General features: G+C 42.2%; 1 long non-coding RNA gene across 1 annotated transcript; it reads right to left on the bottom strand.

Annotated features, from left to right (window-relative positions):
* Positions 1 to 8,699: 8,699 nt before the first annotated feature.
* LOC144059420 (uncharacterized) lies at positions 8,700 to 10,205 on the bottom strand. Its single transcript, XR_013295659.1, has 2 exons — positions 9,454 to 10,205; positions 8,700 to 8,981 (listed from the first exon to the last, which is right to left on the bottom strand). It is a non-coding gene; the product is annotated as an uncharacterized LOC144059420 (long non-coding RNA).
* Positions 10,206 to 18,269: the final 8,064 nt, after the last annotated feature.

The following is an 18,269-nucleotide window of genomic DNA, read 5'->3' as shown; positions in this document are numbered from 1 at the left end:
GAATTAAGAAGTAAGCAGGGAAGATCGAACTGATGTGTTTTAAGTTTGGATTTTGAAGATGAGAAAGAGTCTGTATTGCGCAGGTCAGAGATTTCCAGAGTTGGGGAGCAGAGCGGCTGAAAGTTCTGCTCTACCTTTCTCCTAATCATCATGTCAACCAACTCTCTCAAAGTTCCTACTTTCACGTATAGTCTTTGTGCTTTCCTCTTCTCTTTCTATCTATGAACCCACATTTCCACCGGCTCCCTGTAGGTTAATGATGCCGACATAACATATTTTGATAAGACTGCCACAACAAAATGGTAGCAGTAATGTAAAAGATAAAAATGTGACGATGACTATAGACCCAGAAGTAAAATACACACCCTAGTCCCAGTGGCTTGATATAAAAGTAGTTTTTAGTTTAAGACTGCCACAACAAAATGGTAGCAGTAATGTAAAAGATAAAAATGTGATGATGACTATAGACCCAGAAGTAAAATACACACCCTAGTCCCAGTGGCTTGATATAAAAGTAGTTTACAGTAGTATTGAAAGAATACAAATAATTCACCACCCAAGCCATTTATTTTAATGCAACCTTTATTTAACCAAATTTTATTCAGAATTTTATTACCTCTTAATGCACTTTTTTTTTTTAAAGATGTTAGAGAATGAGAGAGAGAAGCAAGATCTTGTGCTGTTTGTTCGACTATCATTCAAGTCTCCTGCTGTAATTTCCCCCTCCAAAACTAACCATGGAATTGGTCAGCTGGACTGTCAACTCAATCGACAGAATTTTCTCAATGAGACAAACAAGTAAGGGGAAGCCTACTTACCCTCCAGGGACATTTCTTCCTTGGTGCACCTTAGATTCCTGGAACAAGTAGAAAATAGTGTACCTATCAATTATGCCATTGAGGATGTGGAGGACATCTACATTATTGGAACCCTGAAAACAGGCATCCTGCTGATTGGTGCTGGTGTGTTCCTGATCTATCGCAAAACTCAACCGACAGGAGCAACTTCAATGGGAGCGACCAAGCTGCCGGTCTTTCTATATGCGATAAGAGCGAGAGCTGTCAAAATTAATCAGTTAATCGACAAGAAATCGATAATCAAATTAATCATCAACTATTTTAACAATCAAGTAATCGTTGGGAGCAATTTTTTTAATTTAAAATTGTCCAAATCCTCTGATTTCAGCATATCAACAGAATTGTTCACTGATTTCTGTAGACCTTTATGAAAGAAGACTGATTATCTTCTGTGTTCAATCAAAATAAGACATTTGTAAAAAAAATTTTTTTTACCGGTAACACAGTACAACATCAATCCAACTTTTATTTAGTCACTATGCGACTATGAAGTACAAAATAAACACCAATCACTGGTTAATAAACAGTAACCATTTGTACCTTTTGTAAAACACTTTAAGGCAAAACTCAAATTAATCCTATTAATCGTTTCTAAAAATAAATAAAATCTGTCATGTCAAGGAAGCTGAAACATACTCAGCCTAACTTCAAAATAAAGTTGACCAAAACAGTAATACATTAACGGCAACGCAAATAGCCTTAGTACACTTTTACTTTGACGTTGGCCCACGCCGCGGCGTGATGGTTAGCTTGACTTCCCTTTTAGACGTTTAGGATTTCTTTATTGTAGTTGATTGACATTGTAGTTGCGACCAACTTGTTCAATTGCTAATTTAGGACGCTAAAAAAACACTAATTAATTACGCCATCATCTATGATACGGCACAAGTCTCCAACTTAAGTGCTAGCGGCTAGCTGTTAGCATTACCAACAATTCTCTGGCTGGTAGCTGTAAATGTGTTTGACAGCTGGTACCTTGCTTACTTAAATTATTTGTCAATATTCTGGACCAAGGCTACTTTGTAATTCACTCTCCATGTTATAATGGAAGGTAATGTGAACTAAATTGCACGTTGAGGTATTTTCATTAAAAAAAAAGATAAGTAGAGCTTTGTCTTTATTTTATAAAACACTTTTGCCCATTAAAAAAGAAAAATATTGTATTAAAAATGTTTAGATTAAAGGAACACAACTTTAAGCCAATACCCAGTTATTTAACACATGGACCTTGTATAAAGTAAGAATGTTTCTGCCTTCTTCCTATTGCACTTAAAGTTGTGTTCCTAAATCCTAAACGGCTATATTAGACATTTTTATATGGAAAAAGCGTTTTACAAAATAAATGAAGACAAGGCACTATTTATCTCTCTTTTTTTCTGATCTGAAAAATGATCCGATCCGAACCGTGACTTTTGTGATCCGTGATCCACTCCTGTATAGGAGCCCCATGTCTCATTTGTTTTTACCTCCAACCACTGGGGGGCAGTGTGTTTTTGTTTGTTTGCATGAGCAATGAGCAGGTGGCCAGATACCATTTAATTAGGGTTCCACGGGGAGACAGGTGTCACTGATTGGGGAAGAAAACAATTTTCGAGGGGTGTTTCTTGTATTATGTTGTTATTTTGAGAATTATATTGTTGTAAATTAAGATTTAAATGTCAGCCATTTTTCCAACTAAGACAGAATTTTGTGGGTTTTATTTAGTTTTCTTTCTTCGCCTTTTTATACAAGAACGTCAAAATTAAACAACAATCAGTAACCACAAGTGTAGCGGACAAGTGGTGATGAACAATCCCCTACATTTAGGTCGAAAATTGCTTCGTTATTTTTAGGTGGGGGGAGCAAACTCGGACGTGTTCCACAGCAAGTACGCTGTTCACACCGGCTATTGGAGCCTTTGGAACGTCGTGCGGCCTGCTTGACACTGCTTCGCAGCCGGCTACTGGAGCCACCCGGACATCGTGGCATGCTTGAAGTGCGTCGCTGGGGGCTACTGGAGCCTTTTGGAACGCTGTGCACGCAGCTTTAAGTTAAGTCCCAGCTGGCTACTAGAGCCAACGGGAGACCGCACGACGTGGAAGGAGCTGCATTGCGGCAGGCTTTTGGAGCCGCCCACACAGACAAGTAGTCTTTTCGTGGGTTGATGCTACATCGTAGCGGGCTACTGTAGCCGCCAGGCGCCGGCACATCGCACGCCGTGGAAGGAGCTGCACAGCAGCGGGTTATTGGAGCCTTGTGCACGGCATGCACCCAGCAGGAAGCTGCAAACCAGCCAGCTATTGGTGCCGCCGGGAGACCGCACGAGGTGAAGGAGCTGCATCGTGGCAGGCTTTTGGAGCCGCCAAAACAGAGAAGTGGGCTTTTCATGGGTTTTATTTTATTTTCTTTCTTTGCCTTTTTATACAAGAACGTCAAAATTAAACAACAATCAGTAACCACAAGTGTAGCGGAGAAGTGGTGGTGGACAATCCACTACAATGACTGAATGCTGGGCTCCCTTACAACCCTCCTCCGAGTTTTTTTCTACAATTGACAATTCAAGGTGGTCTCCACAACGAGACAATATGCTGGGCGCATCTGCGGGGGACACTGATACACATACACATTAACAATAGCACACGCGCACACAATCCTGTTTTTAACTGCCTGTGCTACGGAGCGCTCGCAAACTGAGCTGCTTGTTCATCTTGGTTCCATCACGACCCCGCACACTCTATCATCCCCGTCACCTAACTAGTGCAACATAACAAGCGTCAATACTCTCCTTGAATGAAGTTTGCAGCAAAAATCATCCAAAGCAGTCTACAATGCATCAGCATCAACAGGGGGGCTCTCCCCCTCTCTCTGCGGCCCTGCCGCTGCCCCTGCCCCTTGCCCTTCTTGTCGTCTCCTTCCCCTGTCCATTCCCCCTCCCCTGGGCTGAGGGTTCCATCCATGGCCCGGGGCTCCAGGGAACTGGTGTTGTGCCTACCCCGCTCCGGTAGGCCTCCTGGCACCTCAGGCGGGCCCCAGTATCCGGGGGATGAGTCCTATCACCCCGCCGGGCTGGTCCTATATGCCCGCCGGGGTCCCGGTGCGGTGGGTGGGGGTTTAGTGGGCGGGTGCACCTCCTGCCCCCGCACGGTTGAGGAGGGCCCCGCTGGTCGCTCCTCTTAACTCACTGCACTAGTTTTGCACAATACACTTTGTTTATAAACACATAGGGCACATAACACATTTTGGGGGGGTGGGGTATGGTGGAGACACTGTCTTCGCCCTACAACTCCCCTCCAATTTTAATGCACCATACAACTGTGTGTGTGTGTGTGGGGGGGGGGGGGGGTTGCCATCGGTTGGGGCAGACCACAGTATTGAGCAGTACTGTGGTCCCCAAGCCTTACCCCCACCGCGCCACCATGCCCCCCCTATTTTTTTAATGCACCACATACACTCACTGACATGACAGGTGGATCGGAGCGGTGGGATATCATTTCCCTCTGCTCCATCTCACTAGCTCCCAATTCTAATGCACCACACACACACACACTTGTATAAACACTGGGTGGGGTCACATTCACGGTGTAGGGGGTAGAGTTCGCCAGTGGGTGAGCTGGCGAACTCAGTAACAGGGTTAGCTTTCACTAAGAATGCTGGCGTGATGACCGGGGCCTTTCCCCGCTGGGCCTGGGGTTCGGGGGTGCCGCCCGTCCCCTGGTGCCCCCATCTCCGCCTCTGCCCCCGGTGTTCCGTCCCTCCACACGGCGGTAGGTGGGGTGGGCGCGGGTGCCCTCTACGCTCCGCTGTTCGGCCCCTCTCCGGCACCAATGCCTGGTTACGGGGGGTCCCCGGGGTTTGGGGGTCGGGGGGGCTTGTTTGTGGTGGATGGCAGGGGTGGATGGGGGGCAGAGGGGTCGTGGGGGGAGCGGAGGCTGTGGGCCAGTGGTGTGCCAGGCGGGCCTGCCGTGCCCTGTCCTGCTGCGTTGGGTTGGGGGCACGGGCCGTGTTGGGGTGAGGGGCGTTCCTGGCTCCTGGGTTTGCTTGCTCCCCTCTTTGGTGGAGGTTTTCATGCATGCCAGATCCACCACACCAGCATCTATCGAAATTCAAACACAATCTGCTTCCTCCTCTGGTCGTTGAATTGGTTGAGGCTGATGTCTGTGGATTTTACTCTGCTTCATCTATCCTTCCTTCCTTTCCTCAGTCTCTTTTTGGTCTCTTGAGGTCTCCCTAATTTGTTGGACTTTAGATTTTTCTGGGGTTGGTGAAAGACTCTGGTTGGTAACCTGGTGGGTAGTAGGTAATGTCTGGTCGGTGCTGGATTTCAGTTTCCTTTCTTTTCTTTGATCCTTCCTCGGGTCTCCTGACAACCTTACGACTCTAGCTGGATTCCGAAGTATTCAGTTTAGGTGGATGGTATGGGATTTTTAATAGGTTTTAGGTGAACTAATGAGTACACACTGTTGACATTTAACTGTTTCAATTTATATTTTAACTGTTTTGAATTTAGTTATATATGTGTAGAAATAGATATTACTATGGTAACTCAATCACCAGATGTATAAGGATGTGATAATGATTTCTTTGAACTCTGTTTGAACTCTATCCTCTCTCTTTCCGTAAGAAAGGAGTGGGCTAAAAGGTTTCTGTTGACTCATCTGAAGAGGATGTTTAAAATACTGTCAGCGTTTCTGGTCATCAGGTCATCCTGTCGTAAAATCTAATAGGGTTCAGAGGGCAAGAGCCTGTCTATATCAAAACTTCCAAAGTCGGGAAGTAACTAAGATATGGACTGTACCTGTTTTATATCACAACTCTGCTAAGGATTCAAAGGAGGGCGGGGGCAGGTCCCAATGTAAGACCTTTTGTATAAAGATGCTGAAGATTCACAATCAAACACACACTTGGAGCTTTTCACCAACTTTTGAGTAAGCTTGATTCTGTGTCTTTTAAAAGCTTTTAAAACAAAAACTTGCAAGGAACTTCTTCATCGAATCATCATATATCATCATATCAGATTTATTTGAACACGCAAAAGATTACAAAAATTCATGTAATCTTACAACACTCACACGCACGCACACACTCACCCACAAACAAAATATTTTTTTAAAAAAAAAGAGAGCAACGATGACATGTCAAATCGGTAAAATTACCGAATGAACAAAAATTTGCTCTTAAAAAAAACTGTGGGTGCTGTGATCCTCCATTTGCACTTTCGGTATTTTTTTTATTTTGTTTTTTTTGTGTGTGTGTGTGGGGGGGGGGGGGGGGTCGTCTGAGTGCTGATTAACTAAATTTGTCTCACATACTGATAAGCTAGTCATCTGAATAGTAAGAATTTGCAGAGGTCTCTCATGACTTGATTGGCCCAATCCTTCACCCTGGACAAAGCGGCACATTCAATCACACAAGGTTTAGAAGTGACATCCATCAGGTATAAAAAGGGTTAGGGTTAGGGTTGTATTTCAATGAGCTTGTCACTAATTGCTTGATTGACATTTTGCACTACATGTCTATAGTCTTTTTTAGCTGCTGACGGTTACCACTCAAAATAGACATGTTACTTGTCTAATAATAGCACGGCTCAAACAAATCAAAACCAAGTTGGTTGATATATTTGTCACAGTTGATTGGTGTGTCTTGACAGTTGATAACAGAAGCTGTGAATTAAAATTGTGTTTGAACATTCCTGACAATCATATATATTTTTTCTCCTTTGAAGTGAAACTTGAAACAAAATATTTTCAAGCACTACGAATGAGTTTAACTCATTCACTCCTAGCCATTTTCACTGAAGCAACCCCCTTTGCTCCCGGCTGCTTAACTGGATTTTGATTGATTTTGCAAGGTCCACATAATATTCTGTTCTATTGCTATAAAAACATGGAACCTACCCTAAGAAAGATTTGAGTCCCTTCTTTTATTAGGGGAAAAAATGTATATTTGTATCCATTTCCGTTTTGCAGCAATTAGCAATAGAATATAGCAAAATTTCATCAATATTTACATTCCTGGCAAAAAGAGCTTGTTGCAACATGGCCCTGGCTGATATCCTATACTCTGCTGCCACCTGATGGCCATTTTTTTTTTTTTAATAACTACCATTTCTTTAAGCCACCTCTTCATATTAGAAGCTACACCAAAGCCTTTCTCTATGTTATTGCATAAAAAACATGTAACACGTTTTTGGAAGTGAAGGACAATGTATTTAAAGTAGGCGGAGAAAGTGGGTGGGTAGATCCAATAGATACCAAGTCGGTATCTGTATTGGATCGATACTCGCGCCATTAGATCGATAGTCGTTTTTAAGTTTGCTCTTGTATGCGTCGCTGCAGTTTCATCAATCGGGACAACCAAGTTGCTAGACTTGCCGCTTCTGTCAGCAGACAGTTGTTGTTTTTTTACCCCACCAGCACCCTCCCCACCCCTTGTATTGTGCTGTCTGCCATGTGACTTAGAAGCCCAAACAAGCAAGCCATTGCTTCGGCTCTACCTACCCACAAGCTCACATGCAATTACAAAAGGGAGCAGCTCACAAGAACCGTTCTGTACAGGGCGGAAGGGCTTTGTTTAATTGTTTGTCTAATTTATTATATTTTTGCCAGTTGACCAATTTATTTGGAATGCGTTTGGTGTCACTTGACTAATCTACATGCACGCACATTGTCTCAATTTGACTCATTTCATTGACTCACTCATTTCATTGACTCCATGGGGCTAATTTGTAGCAGCCACATTCCTAGCTACCACCCTGATCCATACCTACAAGAAAGCAGACTGCCTACTCACCCTTGGCCCCGATTTCTGTGCTTTGCTAGCATGGGAACGGTGGAATGCCTACTACACATTAGCTTTGTTGCACTCATCGTCACCTGTTGTGGCCATTCTGCATGCCCGTTGTGCATGCCTGTTGTGGCCGCATGCCCGCGCCACAAGTACAGCTGCACACCTGACATGGTCTGTCGTGCTGGTGTTTGCGTCTGCAGTCCTCCAGGTTGTGTGGCATGTGTGGGCGGAGCGTTACCAGCATCTGACGCACAATGTGCAAAAGCCCCAGGAGATGAAGTGCTGGTCGAATACGCATTGGCAGGGTGAGTACGTCGCCTTGGTGCCTGTCTTATTTTTTTCAATAAAAAAAATAAAATTAAATTAACTGAAAGCTGCATGTGATAGAGAAGAGATTGCCTACTTATGTTATGATAAACTTAACAATGGATCGACGCAGACAAATGGGGAGACAAGAGACTATATTATATATATTATATACACACTAATTACAAAACGAGACACACCTGGGGCAAGACACGAGTGGCTGAGTGCACTGATTGGTTGACACAAGAAAGGGATTACACTTTACAAGACCAAGGGAGACACACACAGGAAAACAGAACACAACAGATCATGACAGAAACTAAGGTAAGAAAAACTCAAACAAAACCCAAAACATCACACAAATATTATGAGGGGACTTCAATATTCATTCACTAAACCCAAATGGTCATCAAAAAACAACAGACTTTATCAATATAATGCATGGAAATGGTATATTTCTAGAGATGGGAAAATGAAGCCTTGTGACGCTTTTGAGGCTTTCGGCTGATTGCTTTGGAAAAAGAGTCGAAGCTTCAAAGCCCCATAAGATAGATCGTACCGGTGACATCTGGTGGTCAGCTGGAGTCATACCAGCTATAGTCTTCAAAGCCTGATTTTATATTCCAACATAACACCAGTACATTCAGTTTTACATTTGTGTCTGTCTAATGATCATCAGGTACACATGGAAGGTGAACATAAAGTGAACCAAATACCTACATGAGGGAATAGTGCTTGTGCAACAGTGAAAATAAAGCAAATACCAGTATGTACATGAGGGAATTGTGCTTGTGCCCAACTTTTTATATTTATTTGTTTTATAAGTTCTTATTCAAAAACAATATTTGCTCTATTGTGTTCGGCTTCAAGCGGCTTGTTCTCTGGCTGACAATTTCACCAGCCTTTGAGAAAATCCTCTCACAGGGGACTGAAGATGCTGGTGTTGAGAGGTACTGCAGAGCCACTGGATACAGATGTGGGTATGTGGTTTTGTGGAGAAACCAATATTGTAGTGGCTTCTCCGTCCGGGGAAGCAGTTTGTCCTTCAAATATCTAGAAAAGAAAAATATGACAGATAATCATTTTTGCACTGGATTAATAAATCAAAGTAAAGATAGATAGGGAAATTTAGTTTCAGCAGCATAACATTACATTCAATACAACATAACAATAGTGCCACTTTTCATATCATATATGTATACTGTAAGTACCTCACCTCTGATTGTTATGCAATACTGAAACAATAAAGATATTATTATGGTTACCATGGACATACTGCAGGCTGTGATATTTTTAAATGTAGGTAACACAGCCAAGATTCCCAGCGACCTTTAAATCCTTTAAAGTTTTAACATTATTAAAAGTGATACAGTAATATTAATTCATTTTCTGTAAGCATTTATTATTGCAAATGTTGCGGTGAGACATTTAGCAAAACTGTACAATAGTAAATACAACACTACAATGATGATGATAATGCTGATAATATACCATTTAATATTATGCCAAATAATTAAAATCTTACCTTTGTGGGTGACACAACGTCAAAGTGTTGCCAAACACGAGATCGTTTTCTTGCATTGGAATTCTCCATCCTAAAGCTCTCTCAAGTCAGTTTTCTCTAGTAGTAGTAGTAGTAGTGATGGGTCGCTCTCTCTTTTTCACGTAAATTTGTCGTAAATATTTAAAAGAAAAGCTAAAGTTTAAAGACCCGCCTGAGAGCCAAAAAGAGCCGGCTCTTTTCACTGAGCCGATCCAAATGAACCCAAATGATCCAAAATCCCATCACTACGGGGGAGGCAGTGGTTGTTTCGGTGTCTCCTTTTAACAGCTGACACCGCGCCAAAACAATTGAATCAGTTACGTAATTTCCGGTATCTCATTAGCGCGAATGAAGCCCCATACGTCATCAGCACGTGATCACGGAGGTTTCATTGGGGCTTTTGATACATTGTTTCGAGCAGTCTGTCTCACTCGGCTGACACACGCTCCGGAGTCTCAATGTCAAACGTCCCATCTCTATATATTTCCTTTAATAACAAAACCTAGTAGAATGACAATAGACAGCCACATTAATAGACAACATATTTACAAATAGAATTGATCTGAAAATCCAAAGTGGACTCATTATAAATGATAAGTGATCATCTGCCTGTCTTTGCAGCCTTTGAAGATTATATTGATAAAAAAGTGAATAAGAATCGAAGAATAAATAAATATATAAGAATAAGAACACAACATAATATTGCTGCTGTTGTAAATGGCGGATTCTTACCATTTGCGTGTTCATGCCGTTAATTAATAAACATACATGAGATCAGTGAATTCAGGCATTTTCTCTACATTTATTCACGACATCGCCGGACAGGAGAAAATAGCAACCACCCGCGCCATCTTGGATTCTCAACTGTTAAGTTCCTCCCACCGCTTGCTGGCAATATCCCTTGTCCTCCAAAATGTTACCTCCCAAAGTCACATGACTACGCCCCCATTGGTCACTATGATGTCTCAATACATTTGCTTAGTAGGAATTTAAAGTGACAGAGAATTGTCATACAAAACTATACTGAGTAAATCAAAGCAATTTTGTCCAATTCTAAATAGTTATAACAAATCAAAACAGTTATAATTAAATTGAAAGAAATATTCTGTTTCACTGCCTTAAAGATGGATCTAGAAAAACAAAACTGGTATGATGTCTATTTAAATGAAGACCCAAATCTAGCATATGAAGCATTTTTTTCCAACTTTAATTCCAATTTACAATGGGCACTGTCATTAAAAACAGTTACTAGTAAGAAACAATGTTTTAATAAGCCATGGATATCACAGGGGATAGAAAATGCATGCAAAAAAAAAAACTTGTTATCAATGTTTTTTTTAATGCTAAGAACTAAGGATGCTGAACTAAATTATATGTAACCCACCTAAAAAGGATTAACAAATCATCTTTATTTATTTCCAATCATTATTTGCACATACTGTATTTTATAGGGGTGTTAGAAAAAATCAATTCGGCAATATATCGCGATATTGCAGCGCGCAATTCTTGAATGGATTCATTATGTGGCCGAATCGATTTTTAAACATCAATTTTTGGGGGGAATATTCAACAAAACGTCTTACTTAGGGTTAGGATTTACACATTAAGCATGGTAGAACGTTATATTAATGGAACTGTGCTGTCCTCGCTCCGAAGCTTCTAGATTTCACCAGCTAGACAGCGAGTTAACGACGTTCCAAATAACCAGACTTTGTTTTCCTTTTGGGCTGTTTATTTGAACAATGGCCTCTGACCATTACCCTCTTTAGGTCGTCGTAAAACTACAAAAAAAACAATAACAAACAATGTGTATTAGCTAACTGTACACGACACACTCTCATGCTAATAGCTAGTTACATTGCACAAAAGTCTCTTATCTCTAATACTGTCCTAAATTAACTAAAATGAATACACTGTTATTTTCTTAACATCACATGTACTTACGGACAATTCTTGTCTAAAGCAACAACGAAACAGGATCCAACAGTTCGCGTAGCACATAAACGAGTCGGCGTTGCGTGCTGCCACATTGGAATTCTCTCTTCTACCAAAACAATGAACAAAGCAACCCCTGGATGGCGCTCTAAGGTTGCACAAACTCAAACGGTGACCTTCTGAAGGGCAGAATACTCCTTGCCTGGTACAATATACAATTGTACCACTAAAACTTTTACTTAAACATTTCTAGACATTTAACATGAATGACAATCTACTTCTCATCTGGTAAAAGTAAAACCATGTCAACAATGGGTCGCAAAAATACTTTTACATTTCCATCTTTTACAGTTTTCACTTATGCTTTACGCACTTTTTCATCCTGACTCTCAAATGTTTTTACAACTCTTCCAATAGACCAGTCATTTCTGTGTGCATCTTTCAATAGCACAATATCACCAATATTTAGGTTTGGTTTATCATCAGTCCATTTTTTCCTTTGTAGTAAAGTTGAAAGGTATTCACTCTTCCATCATTTCCAAAAAAGAGTCCGCCAGACACTGTACTTGCTTCCATTGCTTGGAGTAAAGATCTGGAGGTGCAAAGACTCCTGATGGTGCAGATACTGTGTTGGTCTTTTGTGTAAGGAGCATTGCGGGAGTGAGAAGGGTTGGCATGTCCGGATCCGTTGAGACTGGTACGAGGGGTCTTGCATTCATCACAGCCATCACTTCTGCCACGAAAGTACTTAGGACTTCATGTGTGAGTTGGATATGTGTTGCTTTCAAAAGAATGCTGTCCAGGATGCGTCTAGCAACTTCAATGAGTCTCTCCCATGACCCACCCATGTGAGAGGAGTGTGGTGAGTTAAACAACCACGTACATCCTTTCTCCTGCAGGTAAGGTTTAGTTCAGAGTCCTTGTGATCGATTTTCAATTCATTGCACGCTCCAATAGAATTGGTGCCTCGATCAGAGCGGAGTGTTTGTGCAGGTCCGCGAATGCTGAAAAACCTTCTCAGCGCGTTGATAAAGCTGGAGGTTGACATTGATTTGATGAGTTCAATGTGCACAGCTTGAAAGAGGCTAATAATTTGTCCTCTTTTGCGTGTTCCAAAAACTTGAAGACAGATTTCTTGTAAGGAAAAACACCTTGCAAGGATGATTTATTAAACAGAGAATTCTCCGGTCAACGGCAACAATTTACATCACGTAAAAGGTGGAATTTAAAAAGTGCCCATGTGCCCCCTCCCTTGGGGAAGAGGGCTTCTTATAGTATCGTTTCGAAAGCAAAACGCCCCTTCTCCTCCTACCAAGAATGAGCAGAACAGATTGGCTCTCACTCAACATGTCACACAATATTACCCTCGTACACAGACTGCACCTGTTTTCATCTCTAGACAAAATATACTCTCAGGGGACCTCTCGTCCCAAAACAAAATCTCACAAACAAGTTGAACCAGATTTAGAGTGGCCGTGAGCGATGGCGCAAACAGAGTCAGTGGTGTGTGTGTGTGTGTGTGTGTGTGTGTGTGTGTGTGTGTGTGGGTGTTTGAAGCAGATTCTGTTCTCACGAACAGAATGTGTGTGCGCAAAGAAAAGAGAAGGAATTTTCGACCAAACAAGGTGTACCAGCTTAGGTTAAGGTCAAATTATACTGAGTTCAACACTATTTCACTGACTTTACATCTATAAAACATTTCAACTTGGTTAATATATGAAATAAAGAATTAAAAATGTTAATAATGTCTAACAAGCTCTTGTAGACATGCAGGTAAAAAGTACAGCCCAGCGCTTACTGTCTGCACTCCCACCTCTGGTGCGACGTGTGGTGACTGTCCAAGGGCCAAAGACGTCCATTCCTACACTAGTGAACGGTGGCATATGTGACAGTCTATCAACGGGTAGATCTGACATCTTTTGAGTTTGCAGTTGTCCTCTAAGCTTACGACAGTGCACACATTTGTGAATGACAGAGGAAACTAACCATTTACTGCTGATGATCCAAAGTCCAGCTCCTCTGAGCGCTCCCTCTGTTAAGTGCCGCCCCTGATGCGCTACCTTCTCATGATAGTATCTGATGAGAAGAACAGCTATATGGTGAGCGTTTGGGATAATGAGTGGATGCTTCTCTTCCATAGTTAGATTGGCAGGTGCCAAGCGTCCTCCTACTCTGAGAAGGCCCGCTTCATCAATGACAGGGTCTAACTTTTTAAGACGGCTCTGTCTTGGGAGTGGCTGCTTTGCTGTTATGCACTTGTACTCTTCTTTGAATGTTTCACTCTGTACTGTGTGAATGATAAACTGGGCTGCTTTTGACAGTTCATCTACAGTGTTCATGTTACTAAAACATTTCCAGCCTATACTTTGTGTGTTTGTTTTCTTGAATGATGCTGCCACACGCTTTAGTGATGCAAATTTCATCCATTGAGAGAATCTTTCGAAGCGATGTGACTAGCTGTGTTGCTGCAGCTTTAGTAATAAAGGTATTTACCTTTGGTTTAATCTCTACATCTGTGTCAGGGTCGATCAGTCTAAAAGTGTCACATAGAAATGTCTCAGTTTTGGGTTGCGTCAAAAAGGAAGGACCACTAAACCAGTTTGTGTGAGCTAGTGTGGAAGCTGCAATAGGTCTAGTGGCATTGTCAGCTGGATTGTTGCTAGTAACTATGTAATTCCACTGTGCAGGATGTGTGGTTTTTCTGATTCTAGCCACTCGATTCGCTAAATATGTGTATAACCTCTTTGTGTTGTTATGTATATAGCCTAGCACGATTTTACTGTCCGTAAAAAATCTGACAGTGTCTACTTCTATGTCAATCTCATCTCTAATGAGTTCGTACATCTCTACAGCTAAAACTGCTGCACACAACTCCAATCTGGGAACAGTGTGCGCGGGTCGGGGGGCTATTTTAGACTTGCCCATGATGAAACCTGTGTGCCACTGACCTTTATTGTCCAGAGCTCTCAGATATGCTACTGCTCCTATGGCCATAGTGGAGGCATCTGTGAATATGCAGTTCTTTATTTCCGGCAGTTGTCTGGGAAAACGTCAAGTAGCATCTTGGTATCTGTAGCTGCTCCAGATCTTTTAAGGAGTTTTTCCATTTGTTCCATTCCTCTTCTTTTTCAATGGGCAGTGGTTCATCCCAGTCCCTTTGCTCAGTCGTTGCATCATGGAGAAAGGCTTTTCCCTGCATCGTAATGGGTGATACGAATCCTAGGGGATCGTATAGGCTGTTTACGGTGGCCAACACACCTCTCCTGGTGTATGGCTTTTGCTCAGCGGAGACATGAAAAGTAAAACAGTCATTTTCAAGGTTCCACAGCATCCCCAAGCTCCTCTGCAGGGGTAAATTGTCCAGTTCTAAATCCAAGTCTTTGAGATCCTTTGCTCTCTCAGCAGAAGGAAAAGCTTCCACAACTTTGTGGTCATTGGAGGTTATTTTATGTAACTTTATGTTCGACATGGCTAACATGTTTTGTGCGTTTGTGAGTATTTCGACAGCTTCTTCTGGTGAAGCTGTGGACGCAAGACCATCGTCCACATAAAAATGTCTCATTATGAACTGCTCGGTGACATGTTCCTGCTCTTCCTCTCCCTCGACTGCAGCACGCCTTAGACAGTAAGTAGCCACCGCTGGGGAGGGACTATTCCCACAGAAGTGGACTTTCATTCTATAGTCACAAATGTCTTTGCTCAGATCATTGTTCTCATACCAAAGGAATCTCAGAAAATCCCTATGATCCTCTCTTACTTCAAAACAATAGAACATGTGTTGAACATCAGCTGAAAATGCTATAGGTTCTTTCCTAAAACGCATGAGAACACCTAGTATTGTTTAAATCAGGCCTGCTCAGTAAGACTTTGTTGAGGGACTGCCCTTGAAACTCTGCACTTGAGTCAAAAACCACTCTGAGCTGGTCAGGCTTTTGGGGGTGATACACACCAAAGGACGGTAAGTACCAATGTTCTTTGTTTGAGTCCAGGGGTGGAGCAATCTCCGCGTGGTCTCTGTCCAACATGTTTTGTATGAACTCTGTGTATTGTCTTTTCATTTTAGAGTTTCATTCCAGTGTTTTTCTGAGGCTTTTGAGACGCTTCAACGCTTGTTCTCTGTTACTTGGAAGCTGCAGTCTGGGAGAGCGGAATGGCAACGGTGCCACCCAGCTATTATCTTCGCTTTGGAACACTTCCTTTTCCATTATGTCAATAAAGTCTCTATCCTCTAATGACAGTGCTGGTTTGTCATCATCTTTTGTTTTGGCAAAAACTGTTTTTCCCAATTTATCGTTGTGATTGTTTTCACTGTACATCCTGAAGGCACATGTGGTGTTTGGCTGGTAGTTATTTTGGAATATGTTCGGGCATGGGCTCATGTAAGAAGCACGGCCGTTTTCAAGCACATGTGTTTTTAAGACGTTTACAGTAGGGGGCTTATGCGTCTTCCCTAGGCAGGCTTCTCCAACTATAACCCACCCTAGGTCTAAACGCTGTGCATAAGGCATACTGTGTGGTCCATTAATTCTCTCTCTGACTTTATGTACTTGTTTAAGTTATCTTCCCAAAAGTAGAAGGATAGGTACTTGCTCTTCGACAGGAGGTATTTTGTCTGCTACCTTCTGTAAGTGTGGGAACTGCATAGCAACTTGCGGAGACGGGATCTCTCTCCTATCGTCTGGAATCATGTCACATTCAATTACGTTTGGGAGTGGGAGCTTGACTCTACCATCCAACAATTCAATCATAAAGTTTACTGCTGTCCTGCCGACATTATCTGACAGTCCTGAGCATGTTCTGAGCTTGAAAGTGTCTGAGCGTGTCTTAATGTTAAAGAGCTCAAAAAACTGTGACTTAACCAGTGACTTGTCACTTTGTTCATCTTGCACCGCGTACAGCTTTCTTGCCTGGTCTCTTTTGCCAACTGGATAGACGAACACAGGGCTTATTTTTGAGCATGAATGTGGGCTATCTGCATCACCACATATTTCTGTGCATTTAGAAACAACTGATACACTTTCACTATTCTGTCTCCCCGCCATCATCTTTGTCAGCTTCAGAACTTTCAGCTGGAGCAGGAAGTGGATCTGAATGTAACACTGATAAATGTCTGTCACTACCACAGTCGGTACACTTGATTTGCACGCTGCAGTCTTTTGCAAAATGTTGCGTTGAGCCACAACACTTAAAACCAATTCTGTTCTCTTTTATAAATGACTTCCTTTCATCTATGGGTTTCGCTCTAAAGCTTTTACACTTTTTAAGCGGGTGAGGCTTCTTATGTATTGGACATAGCTTGTCGGGACTCTCTACTAGCTTGCTGTAGTCATTTTGGGTTGAACGAGCATCTCAAGGGACATCTGTTTTGTGCACGCTTATCACTTGCCTGTTGTTTCCTTTGAAGCTTTTCTCTTTCTTGAAGCTTGTGCTGGCAGGTGAAATGATGCTGAAGCTTGGGTCGTTCCTTATTTTTGCTTGTTGACTCACAAATGCTGAAAAGATACTGAAAGGGGGAAAAGTCACTTTATGTTCCTCCTTGTATTTCGCTCCTGTAGCAATCCATTTTTCTTGTAATCCATAGGGAAGTTTCTCCACGATGGGGTTCACTCCACGAGCTGTGTCCAAATATGAGAGACCTGAAAGATATCCTCCATCCTTTGCACATTCTATTTCCTGTATAATGTCACCTAGTTCTCTTAACTTTGTGTTTTCTTTGTTGCTGAATTTGGGAAACAGTTCTATCTTTTCTAACAGTGCATTTTCTATCATTTCAGGAGATCTGTAACATTCTTCAAGTCTTTGCCCACACAAGGTCAAGCGCTACAGTTGGTTTGAAGACGTATGCTGAACGGATTCTTTTGGCTTGTTGACTTGACTCCTCTCCGAGCCATTTTATCATAAAATTTAGTTCTTCTTGGGCTGTAACATTCAAATCTGTTATAGCATTTTTAAATGACGCCTTCCATGCCTAATAATTTTCTGGGCGGTCATCATACTGCAAAAGTCCTGTACTTAACATTTCCCTACGTGTCAAGTACCTTGAAATGTCTTTTACACCTTGTACATCTGACGGTGTGTGAGGGACATTGCACGGATACAGTTTGGGGGGATTTGGTGTCACGGTGTGTCTTGTTTCATGCTTCTTTACAACACTGTGTGTGCTTTCATTACTCTCTGCGTACATGGCCATTTCAAGTTGTTCCCGTGCAGCTTTGTGACAAGCGAGTGGATCAACTTGCAATATGAATCCCTCATGGCGACTTTCTGTGTGTTTTTGTACATACTCTGCTGTGCGTTGCATTGGATTATCCGGTGGTTCCACTAACATCTGGCTCGGTTTAGTTTTTATGAGTTCTTCCTCCTCTTCATAAACCGCAGCTTCTGCTTCTGCAACTGCAACAGCCTTCTGACAACTCAAAACGTGTAAATTAACTTCTAATTCAGTCTTCTGTTTCATTATGGCGGCTTCTTTTTCCAAGAAAGCTAGCTGCGCCCGTGCAGCCACTGCTTTAGCTCTTGCTTTTAGTGCTGCAGAACTTATTGATGAAGAATTGGATGATTGCGAGCGTATAGACTCCACCTTGTAGCCTGTGTTGCTGGCATCATCCTTGAACTTCATGTCGTCTGCTTCATCCAGCGTTACTGACCGTAGGCTCATGGTTGAAATGCTGAATCCTCGTGGTTATGCTCGCTGCGCTGCTTGTCCTTTTACTGTGCTGTCCTCACTCCGAAGCTTCTAGATTTCACCAGCTAGACAGCGAGTTGACAACATTCCAAATAACCAGACTTTGTTTTTCTTTTGGGCTGTTTATTTGAACAATGGCCTCTGACCATTACCCTCTTTAGGTCGTCGTAAAACTACA

This window comes from Vanacampus margaritifer, chromosome 10, assembly GCF_051991255.1.
Source record: "Vanacampus margaritifer isolate UIUO_Vmar chromosome 10, RoL_Vmar_1.0, whole genome shotgun sequence".
Taxonomy (NCBI): domain Eukaryota; kingdom Metazoa; phylum Chordata; class Actinopteri; order Syngnathiformes; family Syngnathidae; genus Vanacampus; species Vanacampus margaritifer.
The sequence above is the reverse complement of the archived record's forward strand: the minus strand, read 5'-3'. Positions and strand labels throughout refer to the sequence as shown.